At 42.3% G+C, this 27,150-nt stretch overlaps 1 long non-coding RNA gene across 1 annotated transcript in view; it reads right to left on the reverse strand.

Moving 5' to 3' along the window:
* Positions 1-7,349: 7,349 nt before the first annotated feature.
* LOC131381228 (uncharacterized) overlaps positions 7,350-27,150 on the reverse strand; it is a 29,767-nt gene continuing 9,966 nt past the window's right edge. The window contains exon 3 of the long non-coding RNA XR_009209834.1: positions 7,350-7,787. This is a non-coding gene — a long non-coding RNA (uncharacterized LOC131381228). The remainder of the gene's footprint in view (positions 7,788-27,150) is intronic.

The following is a 27,150-nucleotide window of genomic DNA, read 5'->3' on the forward strand; positions in this document are numbered from 1 at the left end:
GGTCAAAAGGCACATACCTTTTTTTTCTACTAGATACAAATTGCCTTGTTCTACAACATTTAAACTCTACTGCCATTTCTCTGAAATGGGAATCAACTTCTGACCTTTTTGTCTGCCTGAGAGACTTAATCTTATCATGTTTGACTTGCAGATGGAACATTTGTGGTTCTTTTGTTTGGTTGTCTGTTTTTCTATTGGAATAGTGCTCTTTTCCTTGTAAATTTCTATGAGCTCATTATAAATTAAGGGGTTTGCTTTCTTTTCCATCATATGTAATATAAAAATTTCCCAGTTTGCTTTTGGTCTTATGACTTTATACATAAAATTGGGGGGGGCATTTTTTTCCTTTGGTAATAAAATATATTAATCATGTCTTTAACAGTCTTTGGAGTCTATATCTTGCTTGGAAAGTCTGCACTAAACAGAATTATGCTCAAAAACATTCATGCTTCTTTTTATAACTTACATGGGTTAATGAACCCTTTGCTCCATCTGGCATTTATTTTGGTGTAACAAGTGAGGTACATAGGGATTTTTTAAAATGGTTTGCTGGTTGTCCCCAAGGCATTTGCTGAGCATTTTTTTCTTTTCCTTTGTGCTTTGCAATGCCACCGTTAAATTATTTTGCGTCTCTTGTCTCTTTCTGGACTCCCCATTCTGTTTCACCGAAGTACTGCCAATACCAAATTGTTTTAATTAGTACAGCCTTATAATAGGTTTTTCTATGGTTAGATCAATAATCTGTTTTTCCTCTTGTCTTTCCCAATATTACTGGCCCATTCAACATCTTTATTTTATTTTATTTCCAATATTTATTTTATTCCAAGCTAGAAACTGGATGAATTCTAGTTTTTGTTTTTTTTGTTAGGCTCCCCTCAAAATCTCGATGGTGTGCTATTTTAAGATTGCTTTAAATTTATACACTTAGAAGAACTGACAATTTATCATATTGAGTATTCCCATCCAAGAGTGAGTTGTCTTGCTATTCAGTTAAATTCTTTTATATCTCTTAGTGAAATAGGGAATTTTATTTGTATACACCCTGAACATTGCCTTTAACATTTCACTGAGGTAATTTTCTCTTTGATTATTATTGTGAATAAGATCTTTACTTCCTTTTAGTTTTTTTAATACTTAGAAAAGCTATTGATTTTTGTATGATAGTTGTGATATATGCCTCTCAAGTTTCTAATAGGTTTTCAGCAATTTTGGGGTTTTCTATGTATAGAAAGTCATCATTTACAGATTGTTACTATATATGATAGTAATAAATCAAAATACATTATTACTATGTATGATAGTAATACATTATCTGTAAATTATAATTTTCCATTTTTCCTCCAATATTTTTCTTTTCTTTTTGTGTAAATGCATTGGCTTTTATCTCTAGATTAATGTTAAATATTAGTGTTGACACAGACTAGGCTCGTCTTGCTTCTGCCTTTAAAGATTATGTTTCTAGTTACCATTAAGCATGATGATGGCTTTTAGTTTGACACATATGTTCTTCCTCTTTTTAGTTTTAAAAATCAGAAATGGGTGTTGAATTGCATATCTTGGGGGTGTTGATTTAGCCCTTTGTCATTTGGCCTGTTAGTCTGATGGTAATAGCTGTTTATTACTGGACTAGCCTAGCATTCCTGAGGTCAGCCCATCTTGGTCATAGTGTGTTATTTTTTCATTTGCAGATGGATTTTATTTGTCCACATTTAGCATTTTAGCATAGATTTTAGTTTTGTGTTTAAAAATTAACTTATATTTCAGCACAATTTTGAGCTCACAGCAAAACTGAGTGGAAGGTGTAGTGGTTGTCCATAAACCGTTTCCTCACACCTGTGTAGCCTCCCTGATGATCAGCATCTCTCAGTAGAGCAAAATGCTTGTTACAATTGATGAACCTATATGGACACATCATTGTCACCCTGAGTCCATAGTTTACACTAGGGTTCACTTCTGGTGCTGTGCATTCTGTGGGTTTGGGCCAAATGTATCATGACATGTAGTCATCATTATAGTACCATACAGATAGTTTCAGTGCCGTAAAAATCCTCTGTGCTCCCCCAATCATTCCTCCCTTCCCCCACCCCCTAGCAACCACAGATCCTTTTACTGTCTCAATAGTTTTGCCTTTCCTAGAATGTCATATGGTTGGAATCATATAGTCTGTAGCATTTTCAGATTGACTTATTTCACTTAGTAAATTTAAGTTTCCTCCATGTCTTTTCATTGTTTGATAGTTCATTTCATTTTAGCACAAAATAATATCCCATTGTCTGGATGAAGCACAGTTTATTTATCCATTCACCTACTGAAGGATATCTTGGTTGCTTCCAAAGTTGGGCAATTATGAAAAAAAAGCTTTTATAAACATTCATGTGCAGGTTTCTGTGTGGACATAAGTTTCATTTGGGTAAATATCAGGGTGCACAATTGCTGGACTGTCTGATAAGAGTATATTCATTTTGTAACACTGCCAACGTGTCTTTTAAAGCATCTGTACCATTTTGTATTCCCACCAGCAATGAATGAGAGTTCCTGTTGCTCCACATCCTCACCAGCATTTGGTGTTTTCAGTGTTCTGGATTTTGCCCATTTTAATGAACTTGTAGTGGTTTAGCAAAAATATTTAACTAAAAATTTTTTCTACAGATTTTTATTTTTCATTCTTCTTAATTACTTTGAATAAATATTATGCCAGTTTATAAAGAGAAATTGGAATGATTCTTTCTTTTCTCATTGTGAAATACGTTAAATAGTATCAGGCTTATACATTCCTGGAGAGTTTGAAAGAATTTACTTTTGAAAACATTTAAACTTAACAGATTTTGGGGGTGGGGCTGGGGGGTAATTTTTTTTAAGCTTTCTTAACATCTTCAGTTGTTATTAGTCTGTTGGGTAGTCTTCTGTCTCAAGGCCAATTTTGGTCATCTATATTTTCTTGAAAACAAATTTCCTCTATTCAGCTTTTCAAATGTATTTGTATAGATAATTGCAAAATCCTCTGGAATAATTTCTCTGTATTCATGCTTATTTTGCCCTTTTCATTTATAATGTGTGATTGCGCTTGCTTCCTTTACTTCTTGATTAGGCTATACAGTAGCTCATCTCCATGACCCACCCCCCAAAATGATCAGTTATTATGCTTATTAATTTCTAACTTTATATTCTTTTGTTCTGCTTTCCTTGGGTTTATTGCTCCTTTTCTAATTTCTTGAGCTGGATACTTTCTTTTCTTGTTTAGATATGTAGGTGTTTAAGGCTATGAATTTTCCTCCAAACACAGTTTTAGCCCATTTTGTACTGTTTTCATAGGTATTGATGTCATATAATTGTTTTAAAGATAGTCTATAATTTTAGTTTTTATTTCTTTGTTGATCCAAGATTATTTATGATAATATAAAAAATGATAGTTGGTTAATTTATCCCCCATCTATTTTTTTATTTTCTAGATTATTTTTGCATTATAGTCAAACCGTGTACTCTCTAATATATTTTGCAATATAGCTAGCATATTTTGTTGCCTAATGTATGTTCTAGGGCAGCGGTCCTCAACCTTTCTGACATCAAGGACCAGTTTCACGCGGGTGGGGGGTGTTTGGATGGTTTCAGGATGAAACTGTTCCACCTCAGATCATCAGGCATTAGATTCTCATAAGGATAGATGTGCAACATAGATCCTTGACATGTGCAGTTCACAATAGCATCCGTGCTCACAATGGAATCTAAAGCAGCCACTGATCTGAAAGGAGGTGGAGCTCAGGTAGTAATGCTTGCTCGCCTGCCGCTCACCTCCTACTGTGCCCACTGTAACAGTTTGTGGCCCAAGGTTGGGGACCCCTATTCTAGGGGAACTTGCAAATGTATATGCAATTTCGTCAGGATATTGTTCAACCTTATTAATTATTTTATTTAGATTCATATTTATTTGGGGTATGTCATGCTTTGACAGAGGTGAGTTAAAATCTTCCATAGTCAGAGTTATGATTTCCAATTTCTGCTATTTTTTCAAAGTTTTTTTATTGCTATATTTTTGGTGCATACCTTATTTGTGATACTTGCAGCTTCAGTGTGGATTTTACTTTTATTAATATGTGTGTCTGCCTCAACTAGTTTGGCTTTTTCTATCTTGAGTGTCACATTGTGAGTTGTATGACTAATGTTAATAACTTGATTCCTGATTTCTTTTCAACTGAATTTGTTTGAAATCGTTTTGACTTTTATTTTTATTCTTTATGATTTGATTTAATTTCATATCATATATCGTAGGTTCTGAAATGTTTTTACCACAACATTTCTGACACCATATGTGTGGATTTTTCCCTTCCAACAAGCAACTCTTCAATTCTTAGGACACAAGCTGAGTGTCCTATAATTCAATTCAATTCTGGCCCTAACTACTCAGAGTCAGTGTCAGCTCCAAAGGTTTAAGGGCTCTGATCCACAAGACTGCCCTCACTTCAGTTGCAAGTCCCAGATTGTGACGTGTATTTCTGACCAACTGGCTACACACTGGGGGTTCCCTCTCATCAGGTTCAATAACTCCCTTGAACAGCTCATAGAACTCAGGAAGGCACTTCATTTAAGTTAGTTTATTATGAAGGATGCAACTCAGGAACAGCCACACTGAGGAGACACATGGGGCGAGGTACAGGGATGGAGCACTTCCATGCTTCTTCAGGCTCTTCACCCTCCCAGCACCTCGATGGGTTCACAGGATCCCTCCAAAGCCTGTCATTTAAGAGTTTTATCAGTTTTTTTACATAGATGTGATTAAGTCAGGAGCCACTGGTGTTTAACTCATTATCTAGTCCCTCTCCCTTCCTCAGAGGCCAGGATAAGTCTGAAGGTTCCAACTTCTAAATATGCCTTGGTCTTTCTGGTGACCAGCCCCACTTTATAGGTGTGGCTATAAAGGTGTGGCCAAAGGAACAGCTTTGGCTGTTGACCGTGGTGGTAGGTATCCAAAGCTATGCATGTGATAAAATTGCATAGAACTATGCATACACACACACACAGACACACATGCACAAATGGGTTCATGTATAATTGGTGAAGTCCAAATAAACTGTGGGTTGTACAAATGTTCACTTTGTGATTTTGATATTATACTGTAGTTATGAAAAATGCTATCACTAGGAATATGAGAGTGCGGGGTTGCAGGCTGCACGGGATCTCATTGTATATCTTTTTTCTAACTTTCTATGAATCCATAATTATTTTAAAATAAAAAGTTAAAAAAATGTCAAATAATTCCAACATCTGTGTCATTTTGATATTGGCATCATCAATTGTCTTTTCTCATTCAAGTTAATATTTTCCTGGTTCTGGCTGGGTATGGTGGCTCATGCCTGTAATCCCAGCACTTTGGGAGGCTGAAGCAGGAGGATCACTTGGGGTCAGGAGTTCGAGACCAGCCTGGCCAACATAGTGAAACCCCATCTCTACTAAAAATACAAAAAGTTAGCCAGGCATGGTAGTGTATGTTTGTAATCCCAGCTACTCAGAAGGCTGAGACAGGAGAATCGCTTGAACTCGGGAGATGGAGGTTGCAGTGAGCCGAGATCATGCCACTGCACTCCAGCCTGGGTGACAGAGTGAGACTCTATCTCCAAAAAATATAAAAATATAAGATTTTTCTGGTTCTTGGTATGACAACTAACTTTGTATTGTATCCTAAACATTTTGGTTATTATGAGACTCTGGATTTATCTAAGTCTTCTGTTTTATCACGCCTTTTTTGACACCATGATGGTGAGGAATAGGAGAGGAAGAGCTGCCTCATCAGTACCTGGTGAAGGTGGAAATCCAGTTTCCTCACTTTGCCAGTGTTGACACCCAGGTGCAGAAGGGTGTGTCATTAGTGCTAGGTGAAGATGGGAGCTCAGCCTCCCTGAGACCTCTGCTGACATACTGACACCACCCTGGCTAGTAGGGGCACTTCATTGCCCTTCCCCACATTGCTTCCACCGACACTGCAGAGTGGGATGAGCGCTCAGTATTGCTTGAAGGTGGTGAAATTCTCAGTTCCCCATTCAGCTTCCTCTGAAACCATCCCAGTGAGGACAGGGAAAGGCATGCAACTGATGGAAGCCTAGGTTCCCCACTCATTCTTGCTGTGAGGAGCGGGAATGAGGGCACAGGTTTTTCTCATGGAATTTGGCTGGAGTAGGGAAGTTACGCACCACCATGTGGTTCCTTGGGTCCTGAGGGCCCTAGCCAGTCTGCCTTCTTTCCTCCACCTTTCAGTGTCTCCTTTTGCTTGTTTTCATATAACGTCCAAGGTTTTTAAGTGTACTTAGCAAGGAGAATAGCAAAAAGCGCGTTTACTCCATCTTGTCCAGCAGTCTTTTCTTTTAATAACTGAGTTCCATTTACATTTGTTGGAATAATACTCCTAAATAATACTCATATGTTTCTTATTTCAGTTTGTTTCCCCTTTCTATGTTTTCTGTTGGGATTATTTTGTAGTGCAGGTGGGTATGTGTTTTCCTTTTGCTAATTTGAAAGGTTTATAGTTGTGCTGGTATTTCTAATGATTATATATAGGTTATATGAGAGATTGTAATTTCAGACATTCATGAGATTCTCCTAGTTTTCCCTCTTGCTAAAGTTCTGCTCAGACCAGGGAGCTGGGGGAAGCCTGCTCTGGGTGGCCCAGACCAGGGACTACAAAGTGAAATTTGGCTCTGGCAGGGCCCTAAAAATTAACCTTTCCTTCTGTGTGAGTGGCTGAGAAAGGGGAATGTGAATCAAGTTTCTAACATGGAACCCCTTGTGTCCACCTAACTGGGGAGGCACTCCTTTGGAAAGAGAGGGGATAACTGGGTCAACTGACACATTTTTACATTAATAAAAGTTGGGTGTATTATATTTTACATTTTACTCAATCTGCAGTCCGTTAGGAATACTTCTAGGCTACTAGGTTTAAATTTCTATTGGAAACCCCTGTATTTTCTTGAGTTATAGGGAGGGAGTAAACTAAAGCCCTGAGGACGGCCTGGGGATTCCCAAGAACTCTCTGTGGGAGCCTCCACCCACCATCTGTGACTTTGGGGAAGCCAGTGCTTTATCTTTCCGTCTTCCACTATCCCTGGCAACAGGTGATTTTGTTGAGCTTTGCTTCCTGGGACTGGCATTAGGAAAACAATAGGCCATCACTGAGGATTGCTGGATGGGTGGAATTTTAAGTGAGAAAACCTAATCCCAGCTAGGCGAAGGGTCTTGCCCAAGGTGGTAGTACTACTTGGCCACACCTGTCCCATCTGGGTACCCTCTTTTACCTTTTGGTAAAAGACTTTGGCCCCCTGCTGTCACAGTTGGGGCCTGGCTTCGATACAGGATTGGTGGAGTCTCTGCAAAGTGGCTGAAGTTTTCTCACTTGACACTTGAATGGAAGCCCCGACACCCGCCCCTCAGGGCTTGGCTCCGAAAGCAGGCTGCTTGCTTAGGCAGTTTTCTTGGCTCCCTGCTCCCACGGCGACAGCCATGTCCCCTTCAGAGCCTCAACCACTGGCCTCCAGGGTTCTCTAACAGCCACCACTCAGCCCCCATGCACGGTGAGCAAGTAAGTGGCCTGGCCTATCTCTCACAGTGAGCAAAGGCTTCTGGTCCAGACACTGTTCCGCAGCTGATATGTCAACCTGCCCTGTGCTCCAGGGAAGCACACATCTCCTCTCTCTGGGCTGTTGTCTCAGCTTCTTCTCCACAACCTGCAGCTCTGCCAAGCTGCCAAACTCTCCCTCGTCCTCCTTGCTAATAAAACCTTCCACCAGGTGGCTCTCACGTTCCTGTGTAGGACAAAAATGAGCAAAATAAGACAAAATGCCTAGGTTTTTAAATAGAGAGAGGGGCAGGTGACAGAAATAAATGAGGGCCTTGTCCAGAGCTGCTCTGAAAGGACATCTGTCCCTTGGCAGCTGCCTCAGGTGCCCTGCATTTACTCTGGGGTTTGGGACGAGTCAAGATACTCAGCTGTTGTGCCAGGCTTGGCATCACGTTGTGTGTCCTGTTCCCACTGGTCACTGTGAGTGGTAGAAAGGTCCCCTGGAGCTCACTGCAGATGAGTCTTCCTTACCTATTGGGATCAGTGACAGGTCCCAGCTCCTGTGGTGGACCTTTCGTGGGGATTCTTTCTCTTTAAAACGACAGCATCAGTAAAGGAATTCAGTGATAAGCAGGACCCCCTGGGCTCCTTCTGCACCAGCCTAGCTGGGTTGCAACAGATGTGGAGGCAACAAACACGGAGCCACGTGGAGCGATGTGGAACAGGCATGCCTCATGGCCGGAGCTGCTGGGTTTGGGCTCATTCTCTTTTTCCATTCTAGGCTTTCCCTGCTGCTGTTCTGGGGCAGGGGAAATGGGAAGGACTTTGCAACATTTACATTGGGGCCCTAAAATATGAACTGGATCTTGGAAGGCAGAGTTCAGCAGGCTGCCGCGAATACTACTGAAGGACCCAGACACCATCAGGCTCGCATCCTACATGTGCTTGAGCAGGAGTCCGTAACCTGAACCTCACAGGGCTGTCCTCTGCAGAAGAATCTGACCCCTTGGCCATGCAAAAGCAGACACACTGGGGACAGGTCAGGGATGAGAGGGTGACAAGTCAGATGACCAGACAGCCATGGCAACTTAGCAGACGGTGTGCAGCATGGCCAGCGAGAAAACGTACGGGGGCTGGGCGTGGTGGCTCATGCCTATAATCCCAGCACTTTGGGAGGCCAAGGTGCACGGATCACTTGAGGTCAGGAGTTTGAGACCAGCCTGGCCAACATGGTGAAACCCTGTCTCTAATAAAAATACAAAAATTAGCCGGCCATGGTAGCACATCCCTGTAATCCCAGCTACACGGGAGGCTGAGGCAGGAGAATCATTTGAACCTGGGAGGCAGAGCTTGTGGTGAGCCGAGATGGCCCCACCGCACTCCAGTCTGGGTGACAGAGCGAGACTCCATCTCAAAAAAAAAAAAAAAAGCAAGAAAAGAAAATGCATGGGAAGGGCCAGGCCCGTGAGTAGGAGTGTTGCTTGGAATTTGTTAGTAAGAATAAAGTACTGAACTGCAGATAATTTATTCTAAAAAAGAATGCATTCAGAATTATTTATCTAATTTCATCCAAATGATAAATTTTATTTAATCAGTGTGCAGATGATGAAAGATGATGAAAGGAAGGCAATTGAGGTGGAGTTACATGAAATGCACAGAAAATGATTTCTGGAGTCAGGCAACTCCTGACTCCAGGCAGCCTCTGACTCCAGAAACTCCAGTGTTATGGGAATCACGGCCCACCATTTACAAGCTAGACAGCCCGGGCCAACCACTTCATCTCTCTGAGCCTCTATTTCCTTACTTGTAAAAATGATGTCTTCCTCTGACGTATGTTGTGAGGATTAAATGAGATACATTTGGAAGCACCTGGCACAGAAAAAGTGCTCAGAAAATATGAACTTCATTTCTGAAAAAAGAGGCTGAGGTCACCCAAGTTGTGAACGGCAGAGCTTAGATTTAAACTTGGACTTTTGGCTGACTTCTGACAACCACACTCCTTGCGTTGATGGATTAAAAATATTTATTGAGGTTCTCTGTGTGTCCATCTAAGGAGTTAAATTTACAAGAAAATACCACACCATTCCTGACACCACTGAGTCTAGTGGATGAGGGACACTGGAAACACAGAGTATCAGTTAGGGCTCAGCAGGGAATCACACTGTATTCAAACAGTGGAAATTTCATGCAGATTTACATAGGTATTGAAGGGCTAAGAAAAATCCAAAAGGGAGCACTGAGTTACCCAGGTATCATGACTGTAGAAAATAGAAGTGAAGGCTTTTCCAGAATGTAGGTGCTTGGAGGAGAGGCCCCCTGGGACTAATGCATGGGTTCCCAGGGGATTGGCTCTCTATAGCTGATCCCCAAGCTCTGGATATGTGGCAGGGCCTGGAAGCTGCTGGTTGTACCACTGAGAAGAGGAGTCCTGTGGCTGGTGCTGGGACCTCTGAGAAGAGGACACAGACCAGTGGGTGTTGGGACCTCCACAGAGGAAGCCCAGATTGGCAGGTGAAGGACGTGAAGGGGTAGTACTCTATTTCTCAAAGGGGTGCCACCTGGCTCAGGTGAAGACTGACAGCTGGCAGCTGGGGCCATGGCATCAGCTACTGCTAACAGAAGCTAGCAGTTAGGAAGGAATCCTTATCCCCTTCCGTATTCCAGTTGTTGGGGTGATCAGACCCAACAACAGGCCGTGGGGGTGACGAAGTCCGGCGGAGACAAAGGAATGAGAAAAGACAAGACAGAAAGTGGGACCAGGGGGCCAGTGCTAGTATGGAGGCTGTGAAGTCCCCAAGCTCTGGGAGCTCACATTATTTATTGGTGATCAAACAAAGAAACAGGTGGTGAGGATGTGGGGGTTGAAAGGAAGCAGTGTATCAAGTGAATGAGCTACAGCTGTGATGATTTAGCATGTTCTTTGAAACATATGGCTACTTGAGATAATGGGAGTGCTAGAAGCAAGGAGCCAGCAAGTCTAGACACGTTCCAAAGGCCATGAGGGGTTTTAGACCCTGGGCTCCGGACGTGTTCCAAGCCCTGCCTCAACTTCTCTCCCAAGACTCAGCTTTTCTCCCAACATCAGTCTCTTATTAACAGTTCTTATTGGCAGATGTAACAGAAAGCCAACTGGCAAGGGAGTCTAGGACATAGAGTTTGTAGAGCCTCAGCCCCAGCAGCACAGAGCACAATTTAGAAGGAAGATTTAGAGTTGAGAAGTATAGGTAAATAACTAGCCCAGTCTATCCCTTTGACAAGTCAGCATGTATATGCACCTTTAAATGCATGTTTAAAGTTCAACAAATGGTGCTGGAACAATTGAATATCCACATGCAAAAAATAAATAAATAAACTTGGATCCATACCTCATACATGGTGATAAAACTGGGGGTTTGAAAGGCTTCAGACAACCAGCTTGAGCCTTGAGAACTTTACCAAATTCTGAAACTCTACAGGCAGTAAAAAAGCTGAGTTTAAAACTAATGAAAAACAGATGGGTCATCCTCTAGTCTCTTTGAGACAAAAATCTCCCAAGCTCTCAAAAGAAAGCCTGGCTTTCTAGGTTTACATTCAAGGAAGAAGGGGAAACAGATGCAGGCTGGGTCTTACTGTCAGCTGTTTACAAGGGATATACTGCAGAGATAAGGGCTTAGAATGGTTGAAACTAAAAGCATGAGAATTACTGTTGCAGGAAGTCAGGGACCCTGAACGGAGGGACCGGCTGGAGCCAAGGCAGAAAAACATAAATTGTGAAGATTTCATGGACATTTACCAGTTCCCAAAACTAATACTTTTATAATTTCTTATGCCTGTCTTTACTGCAATCTCTGAACATAAATTGTGAAGATTTCATGGAAATTTATCACTTCCCCAATCGATACTCTTATAATTTCTTATGCCTGTCTTTACTTTAATCTCTTAATCCTGTTATCTTCATAAGCTGAGAATGTACGTCACCTCAGGACCACTGTTGTATAAATGGATTGTAAAGCATGTGTGTTTGAACCGTATAAAATCAGTGCACCCTGAAAAAGAACAGAATAACAGCAATTTTCAGGGAACAAGGGAAGATAACCATAAGGTCTGACTGCCTGTGGGGCCGGGCAGAATAGAGCCTTGAGCCTTGAGAGCTTTGCCAAATTCTGAAACTCTACAGGAAGTAAAAAAGCTGAGTTTAAGACTAATGAAAAATAGATGGGTTATCCTCTAGTCTCTTTGAGTTGAGACAAAAATCTCCCAAGCTCTCAAAAGAAAGCCTGGCTTTCTAGGGTTTACATTCAAGGAAGAAGAGGAAAACAGATGCAGGCTGGGTCTCCAAAAATATAAATGAATACATACATAAATAAATGAGGCCCCAGAAAGACCTTACCCCTTCCACCATGGAGACACAGCAAGAAAGCACCATTTATGAACCATTTATGAAGCATTTCCTCACCAGACATTGAATCTATCAGATACTTGATATGGAACTTCTCAGCCTCCAGAATTATGAGAAATAAATTTCTGTTGTTTCCATATTAATTGTAGGATGCTATTTATTTTTATTGTACACAAATGTTCAGAGCAGCATTATTGTTAATAGGAAGAAAGTGAAAACCACCCAAATGTCTCCACCTGAGGAATGAATACATAAAATATTGGTACAGCCACACAATGGACTGTTATTTGGCAATAAAAAGATATGACATATCCATACATTCGATAACATGGATGAACCTTGAGGCATTATGTTGTTAAAGAAGCTAGTCACCAAAGACACATTACATTTACAGAAAGTGTCCAGAAGAGGTAAATCTATGGAGACAAAAACTAGGTCTTTAGGGTGGGGACAGAATGAGGGGCGTATGAAGTAGCAGCAAATGGGTATGGGGGGTTCTTTGACAGAGGACAAAAAATGCTCTAAAAATAAATTATAGTGATGGCTGCAAAATCTTGTGAATATACTAAAAAATCAAAATGTACACTTCAAAATTCAATAATTGGCAAAATTAAACCACAGTGTTTAAGTAATGATAGCAGTGATAGCAGATACTGTTTGGGGCTTTTGGTGTGTTGGCAATGTATTTTTTTTGAGATGGAGTTTCACTCGTTTCCCAGGCTGGAGTCCAATGGGACCATCTCGGCTCACCGCAACCTCCACCTCCCAGGTTCAAGCAATTCTCCTGCCTCAGCCTCCCGAGTAGCTGGGATTACAGGCATGCACCACCATGCTGGCTAATTTTGTATTTTTAGTAGAGATAGGGTTTCTCCATGTTGGGCAGGCTGGTCTTGAACTTCCGACCTTAGGTGATCTGCCTGCCTCGGCCTCCCAAAGTGCTGGGATTACAGATGTGAGCCACCATGCCCAGCCACAATGTTTTATTTTTAAAAATATGTATATTGACTATATAGGTTTTCACTTTGTAGTTGTTCATGGAGTCATACATTTATGTTTTGCCCATTTTTCTACGTTAAGATTTTTTAACAGGATATAACAAGCAAGTGTTGCTGAGAAAATGGCCCCATCTCTAGTAGACTGGAGAGTCTACTATTTCACACCCCTGGGAATGTGATGGGAATACAGCAACACAACAGCTACTTTCAGGAAGAGCTACTTGTTTACTTAGAGAAATATGCCCAGATTGAGCAACCTGTGTCCTGATTCCAGAGTCCTAGCTTCGGGAGAGCCTGGGATGTCCCTGGGATGGAGTCTTTGTTTGAGGTCTGTCTGTAGGACACAGCCAACTGGCATCCCATGGAAGAGACCCCTAGCCTGTCTACTTATTCTAGAATGGCTTACACCACAAAGTTCTTTCTGCTACTGAAGCACTGGGTTTTCCCTCAAGTATAGCTGGATAAACTAATTTCTCAAGCAAAGGCAGACCCCAGGGATTTTTGAGAAAGAAAAGGCAGAGTCTCACTCTTTCGCCCAGGCTGGAGCACAGTGGCACAATCTTGGCTCACTGTAACCTCCGCCTCCCGAGTTCAAGCAATTCTCCCACCTCAGCCTCCCGAGTAGCTGGGACTACAGGTACCTGCCACCACGCCCGGGTAATTTTTGTATTTTTAGTAGAGATCGGGTTTCACTGTGTTGGCCAGGCTGGTCTTGAACTCCTGACCTCATGATCCACCCGCCTCAGCCTCCCCAGAGGTTTTGTATTTGTGAACATACGTCTTCAGAACATAACTAATACGTATTAATATTTCCTGTGTGTGCATTCAGTGTGGCTTATGCTCAGCTCTCACAAATTTCCTTTTTCTTTTTCTTTTCTCAGCTCACTGCGACCTCTGCCTATTGGGTCAAGAGATTCTCCTGCCTCAGCCTCCCAAGTAGCTGAGATTACAGGCTCACGCCACCACGCCCAGCTAAATTTTTGTATTTTTAGTAGAGACGGGGTCTCACCCTGTTGGCCAGCCTGGTCTCAAACTCCTGACCTCAGGTGATCTGCCTGCCTCGGCCTCCCGAAGTGCTTGGATTACAGGTGTGAGCCACTGTGCCCAGCCATGTTTTAAAATTTTAAGAGCCCTTTTCATTCTTTGAATTTTTTTATGGTATATTATTCTTGTTTAATGGATGTAATATCTTCTCATATCTCTTAAGACTAATAGCATTTTTTTGAAGTTTTCTTCAAAACATTTCTGCACACTAGGTTTCCTTCAGTTACAACTTTTTTTCTTTTTTTTTGAGACCAAGTCTTGCTCTGTCGCTCGGGCTGGAGTACAGTGGCGCGATCTCGGCTCACTGCAGCCTCTGCCTCCCAGGTTCCAGTGATTCTCCTGCCTCAGCCACCTGGGTAGCTGGAATTACAGGCACAAACCACCACGCCTGGCTAAATTCCGTATTTTTAGTAGAGATGGTGTTTCGCCATGTTGGCCAGGCTGGTCTTGAACTCCTGACCTCAGGTGATCTGCCTGCCTTAGCCTCCCAAAGTGCTGGGATTTTTTCTTTTGGTTTGCTTTTGTCTCATCACTTGTGGGATGAATTTTGTCCCCTCCAAATCCATACATTGAAGCCCTAACCCCCAGAGATAGAGTCTCACTCTGTCAGCCAGGCTAGAGTGCAGTGGTACAATCACAGCTCACTGCAGTCTCGACCTCCTTGGCTGAAGCAATCCTCCTACCTCAGCCTCCTGAGTAGCTAGGATTACAGGCACACAAAACCACGCCTGGCTAATTTTTGTATTTTCCACAGAGACAGGCTTTTGCCATGTTGCCCAGGCTGGTCTTGAATTGCTGGCCTCAAGCTATCCGCCCACCTCAGCCTCCCAAAGTGTTGGGATTACTGGCATGAACCACCGTGCCTGGCCAGAAAATTTCTTAAAAGTGTGTAGGCCGGGCGCGGTGGCTCACGCTTGTAATCCCAGCACTTTGGGAGGCCGAGGCGGGCGGATCACGAGGTCAGGAGATCGAGACCACGGTGAAACCCCGTCTCTACTAAAAATACAAAAAATTAGCCGGGCGTGGTGGCGGGCACCTGTAGTCCCAGCTACTCGCAGAGGCTGAGGCAGGAGAATGGCGGGAACCCGGGAGGCGGAGCTTGCAGTGAGCCGAGATCGCGCCACTGCACTCCAGCCTGGGCGACAGAGCGAGACTCCGTCTCTCAAAAAAAAAAAAAAAAAAAAAAAGTGTGTGGAACCCTTCCAAGCTGTTGACATCTGGGAGTTTGATCCTGGGACTTCTTTGATTTTCATAGAAGATGTCAACAAAAGATGTTCAGGAAAATAAGCAAGGTGCAAATGATCTCAGTGATCCCTGAATGGTTCATTGATTGAAACATCAAAGGTTGAGGTCACCCAGTCAAGTCACAGGTGTAACTACCAAGTTTGTTCAGACACAGGGAAAATGACAGCACAGGACAGTTTGTGGGCAATGATGTTAAGATGCACCCCAACCTCAGAGATGCTAAAATGTGAAAAAAAATATGTGTCTTAGAATCTATGAAATAGGCCAGGTGTGGTGGCTCATGCCTGTAATCCCAGCACTTTGGGAGGCTGAGGTGGATGGATGGCTTGAGCTCAGGAGTTTGAGACCAGTCTGGGCAATATGGTATAACCCCACCTCTACCAAAAATACAAAAAAAAAAAAAAAAATAGCTGGGCATGGAGGCACATGCCTGTAGTCCCAGCTACTCAGGAGGCTGAGGCTGGAGGATCGCTTGAGTCTGGGAGACAGAAGTTGCTGTGAACCTTAACCTCTACTCACGCCAGAGACAAAAATTAATTTGAAATGGATCATAGACCTGAATGTAAAAGCTAAAACAATAAAACTACAATAAAACACAGGAACATATGTTTGAGACTTTGATGTAGATAAAGGTTTTTTAGATTGGATGCAAAAAGCACTAACTATGAAGTAAAACATTAAATTAAAAAGTCTGTGCTCATCAAAAGATGCCATTATAATAGCCAAACACTGAATATATTTTCTTTTTTTTTTTTTTTTTTTTTTGAGATGGAGTCTTGCTCTGTCGCTCAGGCTGGAGTGCAGTGGCACAATCTTGGCTCACTGCAAACTCTGCCTCCCAGGTTCACGCCATTCTCCTGCCTCAGCCTCCCGAGTAGCTGGGACTACAGGCGCCCGCCACCACACCCGGCTAATTTTTTTTTGTATTTTTAGTAGAGACGGGGTTTCACCGTGGTCTTGATCTCCTGACCTCGTGATCCACCCACCTCGGCCTCCCAAAGTGCTGGGATTACAAGCGTGAGCCACCGCACCCGGCCAACCCTGAATATATTTTCAAATGTCCATCAAGGAGAACTGATAAATAAATCAAAGTATATTTATACAATGGGATCTACTCTGTAATATAAAAGAATAAATGAGTGATACATACTACAACATGGATGAATCTCCAAAATATCATGTTGGCTAAAAGATGTCAGAGACGATACCTATTGCATGGAACCATTTGTATAATGTCCAAACACAGGCAAAAATAATCTTAGATTATAGCAATTAGGAAGTGGTTTTATTTGGGGTGGGGAGAATTGACTGGGAAATTATGAAACCTTTTAGGTGATAGAAATGTTCTATGTCTTATTTGGAGTTGTGGTTACCTGAGTGAATACCACTCTCAAAATGTTCAAATGAACACTTAAGATGTGTTCATTTTGCTGATTGTAATTATACCCCAATCAAATTATCATGAATTCTCAGCAAACTAGGAAGAAAGGAGAACTTCTTTAACTTGATAAAGGACATCCAAAAAAAAAAATCCTGCAGGTAAAATTATACTCAATGGTGAGAAATTAGAAGTTCTCCTGCTAAGATCAGGAAAAAGTCAAGGATGTCCCCTTTCACAACTGCTATTCAACATCATACTGGAAGTCCTAGCTTATGAAATAAGACAAGAAAAAGAAATAAAAGATAATCGAATTGGGAAGAAAGAAAGAAACTGTGCTCAGATGACATGATCATTTATGGAGAAAATCAGAAAGAATTGACAAAAAACCCTGTAAGAAGTGATTATGGCAAGTTTACAGTATATAAGGTTAATATACAAAAGTCTATCACTTTCTTATATACCAGTAATGAACAAGTGGAATTTGACATTAAAAACATGTACCATTTTAGCACCCCCACAAAATGAAATACTTAGGTTTAAGTCTAACAAAATATGTATAAGATCTATATGAGGAAAAGTACAAAACTCTGATGAAATAAATCAAAGTACTAAATATACAGAGAGATATTCCATGTTCACAGATAGGAAGATGCATTATTGTCAAGATGTCAGTTCTTCCCAACTCAATCTACAGACTCAACACAATCCCAATCAAAATCTCAGCAAGTTATTTTATGGATATTGACAAACTGATTCTAAAGTTTATATGGGAAGCAAAAGACCCACAGTATCCATAAAAATACTGAAGGAGAACAAAGTCAGATGATGACACTACCCAGCCTCAAGACTTACTATAAAGGTACAATACTCAAGACTGTGTGGTATTGGTAAAATAGACAAACAGATTAATGGAACAGTACAGAGCCCAGAAACAGACCCACACTAATATAGTCAACTTATCTTTGACGAAGGAGCAAAGGCAATACAATGGCCAAATGACAGTTTTTCCTCTAGTTTTGGACAACTAGATATCCACATGCAAAATAATGAGTCTAGACACAGACCTTAAACCCTTCACAAAAATTAACTCAAAATTAATCATAGACCTAATCGTAAAACACAAAAATATAAAACTCCTAGTAGATAACATAAGAAAAGGTCTAGATAACCTTGGGTTTGAAGATGACTTTTTAGATACAACACCCAAGATATAATCCATCAAAGAAATAATTGATAAGCTGGACTTTTAAAAACTTCTACTCTGAGAAAGGCACTGTCAAGAAAATCAGAAGACAAGTTAGACTGGGAGAAAATGTTTGTAAAAGATGTATCTGATAAAGGACTGTTATCCAATATATAGAAAGAACTCTTAAAACTCAACAAGAGGCCAGGAGCAGTGGCTCACACCTATAATCCCAGCACTTTGGGAGACCAAGGCAAGTGAGTTGCTTGAGTCCAGGAGTTTGCGACCAGTCTGGGCAACATGGCAAATCCCCATCTCTATAAAAAATGAGGCAGGCATGGTGGCACATGCCTGTAGTCTCAGGAGGCTGAGGTGGGAGGATCATCTGAGCCCAGGAGGTGGAGGATGCAGTGAGCCATGACCGTGCCACTGCACTCCAGCCTGGGTGACAGAATGAAATCCTGTCTCAAAAAAAAAATAATAACACCACAATTTAAAAATAGACAAAATATCTGAACAGAACAAGGAAAATATACAGATGGCAAATAAATGCTCAACATCATATATTATTAGAAAATTGCAAATTAAAATAATTAGATGCCACTACATACCTATTAGAGTGGCCAAAATCTAGAACACTGACAATTTCAAATGCCTGTGAGGATATGGAGCAACAGGAACTCTCATTCATTGCATGGGAATACAAAATAGTGTAGCTATATTGGAAGACAGTTTGGAAGTTTCTTACAAAACAAAATACACTCAGCATACGATACAGCAATCATATTCCTTGATATTACCTAAATGAGTTGAAACTTATGTCCACACAAAAAGCCACACATGGATATGGTACATCCCAGACAACAGAATATTAGCACCTAAAAAGAAATGAGGATCAAGCCATGAAAAGACATGCAGGACCCTTAAGTGTATATTATTAAATAACAGAAGCCAATCTGAAAACTACATGCTGTATGATTCCAACTATAGGAGATTCTGGAAAAGGCCAAACTATGGAAACAGTAAAGAAATCAGTGGTTACAAGGAATTAGGGGCGCCATAAGGATGGGTCAGCTCCTTTCCCCATCCAGCGAAGAAATCCTGCTAGGGTGAGAAAATAGAAGGGAAGTTGAATGATGGGTGTTTTTTGGTCCCTGATTCTATTAAATGGGCCATGACAACCATCTCATTATACCTATCTCTTAAAATTAAAAAAAAAAAAAATCGGGAGCAATTCAACAAATCAAGTCAAATTATGGGCTTCCGGCACAAGAGGGACATCCAAGAACAGAGTGACCAAATGCGGTCATTCTGATGAGAGTGCTCAGGAAAATGCCTGGCTGGGGGTTACTGCAGAGAGTCTGTGGTCACCTGCAGGGCTAGTTCAGCCTCTGCAGGCACCAGGACTGCGCTGGTTTGGGCACCTCAGTGTAAAGTTCACGCAGCAGTCCAGGATTGGGAGGGGGAAGGAGGGAGAGAGGAGGGGAGGAGAGAGAGGGGAGGAGAGAGGAGGGGAGGAGAGAGAGAGGAGGAGGAAGGAGGAGAGGAGGAGGAAGGAGGAGGAGAGAGGGAAGAGGAGAGAGGAAGGAGGAGACAGAGGAGGAGGAGGAGAAAGAGGAGGAGAAGGGATGGGGAAAGAGAGAGGAGAAGGAGGAGGAGGGAGAGAGAAGGAGGAGGAAGAGGAGGAGGAGAGAGAGGGAGGAGAAGGAGGAGAGGAGAGGAGGAGAGGGAGGAAGGGAGGCAGGGAGAGAGAGGGAGGGAGGAAGGAGGAGGGAGGAGGGAGGAAGGGAGGGAGGGAGGGAGAGGGAGGGAGGAAAGGAGGGAGGGAGGGAGAGGGAGGGAGGGAGAGAGAGGGAGGGAGGGAGGGAGGGAGAGAGAGAAGGAGGGAGGGAGAAAGAGAGAGAATGAATCACCAGACCAAACCAAAGAGTGAATGGGAGACAGAGGGTAAGGGTGAGCGAGGGCAGGAGTGGAGATCCAGTAGGTCTTTCTGGAGTGGCCAGAGGGTCCCCACTCTCCCAGCTCTTCTTAGCTCCACCCCGTCCCCACCCACCTCCCGACGCCCCTCCTTCCCCCTCGCCCACCCTCTCCTGCAGGCTCCAGGCTCCCCGGCCGCGGCTCCTCCCTCCCTCCCTCCGCCCCTCTTCCCTCGCGGCTGGGCGTGCGGAGGCCCAGTGTGTCCACCTGGAGGTCCCCGGGGTGCGTCTGGCCGCCGGTTGGACCTTCGCTTTGGGGACTGCGTTTTATCAATGACAAAATATTTCCCGAGAAAAGGGTGAGCTCCACGGATGCCTCCGCGAGAGCAGGCGCCGGTTCAAGTCCCGCCGCCCCCCGCCCAGCCCTGCACCCTCCAGGCCACCCCGACAGCCTCGGCCGTGGGCAGGACAGGAAAGCTGCGAGGCCGCGTGGAGAGGCGCCCTGAGGCCGCAGCGCGTGAGGACGACCTTCCCTCGTGGAGACGCCGCCGCCGCCTCGCCTGGTCCGGCTTCCCCGGGGGTGGAGGCGGAGGGCGCGGGCGCGCGGGGCCGCGAGGGGAGGAGAGAAGCGGCGGCGAAGGCGAGGGACGGTGCGCGCCTGGCCCAGGCTCTATGGAAGCGGCTTCGCGTGGGGACCGGCGTTCCACCCCGGCCTTGAGGGCCTGTTCGCGACTCTGAAACCCCCGTGCCAGGCGCCTGTCCTCGTCCACGCTTCGTCCGCCTCCCACGGGAAACCCGTCCGCAGCGGGGGTCGGGGGGGCCCCCTGGGAGAGGTGAAGGGGGAAAGCATGAGACCAGGTCCTAGGGGAAAAAAGAGAAACAAAAGGTTTGATTCCCTCCCTCCTCGCACCCCCTCCTGTTTTCGGCAACGACTCCTTGCCGGGGCTCCAGGGAAGGGGACTTTGATAACCATGTGGCTTCACCCTTAGGCCGCCAGTCAAGGCCTTTCTGCAGCGCGGAGCTGCCAGTGATTTGCACAGAATGCACCTACCTTCCTCCTCTCTTCGCTGTCTCTTTCCGTCCCTCCTTCCCTTCTTCCCGCCCCGTTTTCTCTCCCTTCCTCCCTCCACCTTCCACCCCCCAACCCCTCCCCAAGATCTTAGTTGGACAGATCTGATTTAATCACACTCTCCACGGCGTCAGCAGAGAGCCTCGCCAAGCTCTGATTTTGTTCTCTGCTATTATTTTCCTCTTAATCCCCACTGCTCATACTTAGAGTGGACAATTTGAGAATACAGGTTAACATAGGTATTCACCAACGTTTCTACAGATGTATACGTCCATGAAATCATCACCCCAATCAATATAGTGAACACATTCATCACCTCCAAACATTTCCTCCAGTCCCTTTATAATTTGTTCCCTATGTACCTCTCTGCACGCCTCCTTCTCCAGGCAACCACTGATTTGTCAACACATTCATTTGTGTTTTCCAAAATTTTATGTAAATGGAATAATATACTATGTGCTCTTTTTTAAAAAAATAATTTCAACTTTTATTTTAGATTAAAGGGTACATGTGCAGGTTTGTTTCATGGGTATATTGCATGGTGCTGAAGGTTGGGGTTCAGATGATCCAGTCACCCAGGTAGTGAGTAGCAGTTTTTCAGCCCACGTTCGGTTCTGCTCCCTCCCTGCCTCCCTCCCTCCCTCCCTAGTCGTCCCCAGTGTCTGCTGTCCCCATCTTTACGTCTATGTGTCTTCAATGTTTAGGTCCCACTTATAAGTGAGAACATGCGTTATTTGGTTTCCCATTCTTGGGTTAATTCCTTAGGACAATGGCTGCCATCCATGTTGCTGTGAAGGACATGACCACAGTGAGATAATGTCTCACACCCGTCAGAATGGCAATTATGAGAAAGCCAAAAAACAACAAATGCTGGTGAGGCTGCGGAGAAGAGGGAACCCTTACACACTGTTGGTGGGAATAAAAACTAGTTCAGCCACTGTGGAAAGCAGTTTGGAGATTTCTCAAAGCACTTAGAACTACTATTCGACCCAGCAATCCATTACTGAGTATGTACCCAAAGGCAAGTAAGTCATTTTATCAAAAAGACACGTGCACCCATATGTTCATCACAGCGTTATTTACAATAGCAAAGACACGGAATCAACCTAGATGCCCATCAGCAGTGGACTGGATAAAGAAAATGTGGTACCTATACACCATGGAATACTAAGCAGCCATAAAAAAGAACATCTGTTCTTTCCTTGAGTCTGGCTTCCCCTACTCAATAGTTATTCTGAGATTCATTTATACTGTTGCAGGTATACCTAGTTCATGATTGTTTATTCCATTGTATATTCTATATTCTACAGTCCACTTGTCTGTTTACCTGTTGAGCATTTGGATTCCTTGTATTTGGGGATATTACAAATAAAACTCATGATCATTCATTTACAAGTCTTTGTATAGGTATATGCTTTCATACTTAAGAGTGGAATGGCTGGGTAGGTGGATGTTTAACTCTTTAAGAAGCTTTCAAAATGTTTTCCAAAGTGGTTGTACCATTTTACGTTCTCAACAGTAACGTACTAAAAGTTCCAATTCCTTCACATCTCACCAACACTTGGTGTGGTTAGTTTATTGGGGTTTTAAATTTGCATTTCCCTAAAGACTAGTTAATGATATTGAGCACCTGTTCAAAATTTATTTTCCATCTATATATCTTTTTCAGTAATATGTATGTTCGAATCTTTTGCCCTTTTTTAAAAACTGGGCTATGTGTTTCCTTATGTGTTTGTTGTGTGTGTGTGTGTGTTTTATTGTGGTAAAATATACACATCATGAAATTTACCATTTTAGCCATTTTTAAGTGTACAGTTTAGTAGCATTAAGTACATTCACATTGCTGTGCAGCCATCACCACTATTTCCAAAACTTTTTCATTATCCTAAACAAACTCCATACCCTTTAAGCAATAGCTCTCCATTCTCCTCTCTCCTCAACACCTGACAACCTCTCTTCTGTATGTTGGGTAATTCTATATCTAGTTTTCTTCCTTTCTTTTTTTTGTTTAAATAATTTTCTCCCAGTCTGTGGCTTGTGTTTGCATTCTCTTTTTAAAAAAATTCAATTTATTTTCATTTCAATAGGTTTTGGGGAAACAGGTGGTGTTTGGTCACATGAGTAAGTTCTTTAGTGGTGATTTCTGAAATTTTGGTGCACCCATCACCCGAGCAGTGTACACTGTACCCAATGTGTAGCCTTTTATCCCTCACCCCACTCCCACCCTTTCCCCAAAGTTCCCAAAGTCCATTGTATCATTCTTATGCCTTTGCAGCCTCATGGCTTAGCTCTCACTTATGAGTGAGAACATACAATGTTTGGTTTTCCATTCCTGAGTTACTTCATTTAGAATGATGGTCTCCAATTCCATCCAGGTTGCTGCAAATGCCATTATTTTGTTCCTTTTTATGACTGAGTAGTATTCCATGGCGCATATATATACCACATTTTCTTTTTTTAAATTTTTAAAAATCATACTTTAAGTTCTGGGATACATGTGCAGAACGTGTAGGTTTGTTACATAGGTATACACATGCCATGGTGGTTTGCCATATCCATCAACCCGTCATCTACATTAGGTATTTCTCCTAATGCTATCCCTCCCCTATCCCCCCCATCCCCTGACAGGCCCCCGTGTGTGATGTTCCCCTCCCTGTTTCCATGTGTTCTCATTGTTTTACTCCCACTTATGGGTGAGAACATGCAGTGCTCGGTTTTCTGTTCCTGTGTTAGTTTGCTGAGAATGATGGTTTCCAGTTTCATCCATGTCCCTGCAAAGGACATGAACTCATCCTTTTTATGGCTGCATAGTATTCCGTGGTGTATATGTGCCATATGTTCTTTATCCAGTCTATCATTGATGGGCATTTGGGTGGGTTCCAAGACTTTTGCTTTGAACAGTGCCACAATAAATATAAGTGTGCATGTGTCTTTATAGTAGAATGATTTTTAATCCTTTGGGTATATACTCACTAGTGAGATTGCTGGGTCAAACGGTATTTCTTGTTCTAGATGCTTGAGGAATCGCCACACTGTCTTCCACAATGGTTGAACTAATTTACACTCCCACCAACAGTGTAAAATTGTTCCTGTTTCTCCACATCCTCTCCAGCATCTATTGTTTCTTGACTTTTTAATGATCACCATTCTAACTGCTGTGAGATGGTATCTCTTTGTGGTTTTGATTTGCATTTCTCTAATGACCAGTGATGATAAGCTTTTTTTCATATGTTTGTTGGCTGCATAGATGTCTTCTTTTGAGAAACATCTGTTCATGTCCTTTGCTTACTTTTTGATGGGGTTGTTTGGTTTTTTCTTGTAAATTTGTTTAAGTTCTTTGTAGATTCTGGATATTAGCCCTTTGTCAGATGGATAGATTGCAAAATTTTTCTCCCATTCTGTAGGTTGACTATTCAATCTAATGCTAGTTTCTTTTGCTGTGCAGAAGCTCTTTAGCTTAATTAGATCCCACTTGTCAATTTTGGCTTTTGTTGCCATTGCTTTTGGTGTTTTAGTCATGAAGTCTTTGCCCATGCCTATGTCCTGAATGGTATTGCCTAGGTTTTCTTCTAGGGTTTTTATGGTTTTAGGTCTTACATTTAAGTCTTTAATCCTTCTTGAGTTAATATTTGTATAAGGTGTAAGGAAAGGGTCCAGTTTCAGTTTTCTGCATATGGCTGGCCAGTTTTCCCAACACCATTTATTAAATAGGGAATCCTTTCCCCATTGCTTGTTTTTGTGAGGTTTGTCAAAGATCAGATAGTTGTAGATGTGTGATGTTATTTCTGAGGGCTCTGTTCTGTTCCATTGGTCTATATATCTATTTTGGTACCAGTATCACACTGCTTTGGTTACTGTAGGCTTGTAGTATAGTTTGAAGTCAGGTAATGTGATGCCTCCAGCTTTGTACTTTTTGCTTAGGATTGTCTTGGCTGTGCGGGCTCTTTTTTGGTTCCATATGAAATTTAAAGTAGTTTTTTCTAATTCTGTGAAGAAAGTCAGTGGTAGTTTGATAGGGATAGCATTGAATCTATAAATTCCTTTGGGCAGTATGGCCATTTTCACGATATTGATTCTTCCTATCCATGAGCATGGAATGATTTTCCATTTGTTTGTCCTCTTTTATTTCCTTGAGCAGTGGTTTGTAGTTCCCCTTGAAGAGAGGCTTCACATCCCTTTTAAGTTGTATTCCTAGGTATTTTATTCTCTTTGTAGCAATTGTGAATGGGAGTTCACTCATGATTTGGCTCTCTGTTGGTCTATTATTGGTGTACAAGAATGCTTGTGATTTTTGCAGATTGATTTTGTATCCTGAGACTTTGCTGAAGTTGCTTATCAGCTTAAGGAGATTTTGAGCTGAGACGATGGGGTTCTGTAAATATACAATCATGTCATCTGCAAACAGAGACAATTTGACTTCCTCTCTTCCTATTTGAATACCCTTTGTTTATTTCTCTTGCCTGATTGCCCTGGCCAGAACTTCCAATTCTGTGTTCAATAGGAGTAATGAGAGAGGGCATCCTTGTCTTGTGCCGGTTTTCAAAGGGAATGCTTCCAGTTTTTGCCCATTCAGTATGATATTGGCTGTGGATTTGTCATAAATAGCTCTTACTATTTTGAGATACGTTCCATCAATACCTAGGTTATTGTGAGTTTTTAGCATGAAGGGGTGTCGAGTTTTGTCGAAGGCCTTTTCTGCATCTATTGAGATAATCATGTGGTTTTTGTCATTGGTTCTGTTTATGTGATGGATTACATTTATTGATTTGTGTATGTTGAACCAGCCTTGCATCCCAGGGATGAAGCCGACTTGATCGTGGTGAATAAGCTTTCTGATGTGCTTCTGGATTCGGTTTGCCAGTATTTTACTGAGGATTTTTGCACCGATATTCATCAGGGATATTGGCCTGAAATTTTCTCTTTTTGTTGTGTCTCTGCCAGGTTTTGGTATCAGGATGATGCTGGCCTCATAAAATGAGTTAGGGAGGATTCCCTCCTTTTCTATTGTTTAAAATAGTTTCAGAAGGAATAGTACCAGCTCTTCTTTGTACCTCTGGTAGAATTCAGCTGTGAATCCGTCTGGTCCTGGGCTGTTTTTGGTTGGTAGGCTATTAATTACTGCTTCAATTTCAGAACTTGTTATTGGTCTATTCAGGGATTCGACTTCTTCCTTGTTTAGACTTGGGAGGGTGTATGTGTCCAGGAATTTATCCATTTCTTTTAGATTTTCTAGTTTATTTGCATACAGGTGTTTTCAGTATTCTCTGATGGTAGTTTATATTTCTGTGGGATCAGTGTACCACATTTTCTTTAAACACTCATTGATTAATGGGCATTTGGGCTGGTTCCATGTTTGCTTTTTTTTTTTTTTTTTTGAGACGGAGTCTTGCTCTGTCGCCCAGGCTGGAGTGCAGTGGCATGATCTTAGCTCACTGGAAGCTCCACCTCCCAGGTTCACGCCATTCTCCTGCCTCAGCCTCCCCAGTAGCTGGGACTACAGGCACCTGCCACCACATTCGGCTAATTTTTTTTTTTTTTTTGTATTTTTTAGTAGAAACGGGGTTTCACCATGTTAGCCAGGATGGTCTCGATCTCCTGACCTCGTGATCTGCCCACCTCGGCCTCCCAAAGTGCTGGGAGATTCCCTGTTTTTGCAATTGCAAATTGTTCTGCTATAAACATGCATATGCAAGTATCTTTTTAGTATAATGACTTCTTTTCCTCTGGGTAAATACCCAGGAGTGGGATTGCTGGATCAAATTATAGATCTTTTTTTAGTTCTTTAAGGAATCTCCACACTGATTTTCACAGTGGCTATCCTAGTTTACATTCCCACCAACAGTGTAAAAGTGTTTCCTTTTTACCACATCCATGCCATCTATTATTTTTTGATTTTTTTGATTATGGCCATTCTTGCAGGAGCGAGGTGGTATTACGTTGTGGTTTTGATTTGCACTTCCTGATAATTAGTGGTGTTGAGCATTTTTCCATATGCTCATTGGCCATTTGTATATCTTCTTTTGAGAATTTGTCTATCATGTCCTTAGCCCACTTTTTGATGGGATTGTTTTATTCTTGCTGATTTGTTGGAGTTCTTTGTAGATTCTAGATATTAGTCCTTTGTCAGATGTATAGATTCTGAAGATTTTCTCCCACTGTGTAGGTTGTCTGTTAAGTCTCCTGATTATTTCTTTTGCTGTGCAGAAGCTTTTTAATTTAATTAAGTCCCATATATTTGTCTTTGTTTTTGTTGCATTTGCTTTTGGGTTCTTGGGCATGTAGTATTTGCCTAAGACAATGTCTAGAAGCGTTTTTCCAATGTTATCTTCTAGAATTTTTATGATTTCTGGTCTTAATTTAAGCCTTTGATCCATCTTGAGTTGATTTTTGTTATTA

The sequence above is a fragment of the Hylobates moloch genome, unplaced genomic scaffold (genome assembly GCF_009828535.3).
Source record: "Hylobates moloch isolate HMO894 unplaced genomic scaffold, HMol_V3 SCAFFOLD_14, whole genome shotgun sequence".
In the NCBI taxonomy this organism is placed as follows: Eukaryota; Metazoa; Chordata; class Mammalia; order Primates; family Hylobatidae; genus Hylobates; species Hylobates moloch.